Below are 2,500 nucleotides of genomic sequence, written 5' to 3'. Positions count from 1 at the left end.
TTTTGCTGGTTTCTTGTTGCATTTGGATTGATTTCACGGCTCCATTGGTGTCCCTCATCAATCTCTCGGCTAGCACCTTCCCTCCTCTTGTTCGTGTTTCGCGAAGCATGGGGTAGTGCGCAGGGAGGCTTGCTTCGTTTCCTGCCTTGGGCGGTGGTTTGGGAGTGATTCTTAGGTGGTTTTGAGGTGTTCTTATCAGGATTTGTGGTCGGGCAATCGCCGGAATCCGCTGCTAGAGCTTCTGCATTTCTGCGCAGCTTTTGGCTCTCGAATTGCTCCTCTTTGTGGGCTTCGAGCTCCTGGTGCTTTGGGGCTCTTTGGTGGAGTTTCTTTGCATTTTTTGTGATTGATTGGAGCTATTTTTGGTGCTTGATTCGTTGCTTTCTCAGTCTTGGACGTGGCTCACTTCCTAGCACTCCAAGTGTTTGACAAATTGCTTGTTTGGCTCTCTCTTGCATTGTGAGGTAATTGGCTTATCCCTACCACTTTGTAACGCCTCGGCAATTTGTGTGAATTTTATTTCTCCTCGCTTGTTGCTTCTTGGGTTTGTATTGGAGGTGATCGGCGTGGGGGTGTGTTTGGCGTGGGGTTGTAGCTTCGAATTGGGTGGAGGTTGGTCTCATGAGCTCTAGTTCTTCTTCTCTTCCTTCTCCGGACTCGGTTATGGGGTCTTCGAATGGTCTTGAGGGGGCTGCCGGAATCTCGGCTTCTAAAGCCCAAGAATTGATGACTTCTTTCATGGCTAAGAAGGAGCCAACTACTTATGCTAGTTTGTTTCAAGGGAACCGTCTTCCGGGTGAGAAATGTTTGCTTGAATTCGTTCCGATGGGTGAGGAAATGATCTCGATTGGATTTGATGAGATTGAAACGGTGGAGGAGGCTCTCGGTTCGTGCTTGGTGGGGTGTGTGGTTGGCCGGAAGTTGGATGGGTATATCATTAAAGAAGTGGTGCGTCAATGGGGCAAGAATATCAAATTTCAAGCCCATGAGACGGGGTGGATCACTTTCTTCTTCCCCAATGAAGAAGAGAAGTTGCGGATCTTGCGAGGTGGCCCTTACTTGGTATTTGGACGGCATTTATTCCTCAAAGAAATGCCCCGTTGCTTCTTGTTTCGGGTTGAGGACATGTTGATGTTTCCCACTTGGGTCCAAATCCATGGTTTGCCGGCGGATTGTTGGACTCCTAAAGTTCTTAGTAAGGTGACTTCGGCCCTTGGGAAGCCAATCCACTCGGATAATCTCACTATGACTAAAGGAAAGAGTAAATTTGCTAGAGTGTTGGTGGAGTTGGATGCCACGAAACCTAGGGTGTTTGAGCTCCCTATTCTTCTTCCCACCGGGGCTCAAGCGGACCTTAGGTTCGTGTACGAAACGAATCCTCTCTTTTGCTTAGATTGTAACATGCTTGGTCACTCTAGAGCCACATGTAATCGCTCTCGGAAGATGGATGGTGGACCTAAGGTAGTGGGGGAGGGCACGGCCCTTGGGGGTGCCGAGAACATAGGGATCGGGCAACGGGCTCGTAGTCGCTCACGCAAGCCGGGTAATCGTGGTGCTAGTTGGCCACGTGGTGGAGGTCATAGTGGCCAAGGACGAGGCTATGGCCGTGGTCAAGGTTGGCTTCGTGGTCGTGGTGGTAAGGGCCCTGGGGGCCGAGGAGGTGGAGGTGCTCAAGGTCGTGGCATTGGTGGTGGTGGCCAAGGGGGTGGCCGAGGAAATGGTGGTGGAGAAGTGCCCCTTGACCCCCCTTTAGCTACTACAGTTGAGGTTGTGATTCCTTGTGAGGAAGTCCCGGATATTGAAAAACTTAAAGAGGAGGGCTTGATCTTTGAAGTTTTCCCTCCGGATGGCGATGAGAAGGTCACGGTGGAGGTCTTCCAAGGTGAATCGGATGATGATGGTTTTGAAGAGGTAACTAGCAAGCGAACGAAGAAGGCAATTAAATATCTTCAACGTTTGCCCAAGAAAGGGAATTCAAGTAGCTCGACTAGTTCCCGTACTACGGAGTATATTGAGATGGATCCTCGCACTTGGCGCCCATTGATGAATGCTAAATCGATTTTGTTAAACCATGCACAGATTCAGGCCAGGCGGCTCCGGGCCGCTAAGCGCACCCCATGCGTTTAGCTTGTTGGAATGTGAGGGGCTTTAACAAGCTCCTCAAACAGAAGAATGTTCAAGGCATGTTGAAGAAACATAACTTGAGCATTCTTGGATTATTGGAGGTTAAGGTCCGTGTTGATTTGGTGGACCGCTTGATGGAAACTAAGTTCCCGGGTATGTCATTCTTCCATAATTTTATGCTTTGGGAGAACAGTCGTATTTTGGTGATGTGGGACAGTAGCGTGGTTAATTTGGACTTGGTGGACATGTCCGCTCAGGAGATATGTGTGAGGGTGACTTGTCTTCTTACTCATCGTTCTTTTGAGGCTTCTTTCATCTATGCTTTGAATACTCCGGTGGAGAGGAGACTGCTTTGGGATTCGTTGAAATCTCGAGG

This window comes from Henckelia pumila, chromosome 3 (genome assembly GCF_033568475.1).
Source record: "Henckelia pumila isolate YLH828 chromosome 3, ASM3356847v2, whole genome shotgun sequence".
Lineage (NCBI taxonomy): Eukaryota > Viridiplantae > Streptophyta > Magnoliopsida > Lamiales > Gesneriaceae > Henckelia > Henckelia pumila.
This window is presented reverse-complemented; position numbering follows the sequence as displayed.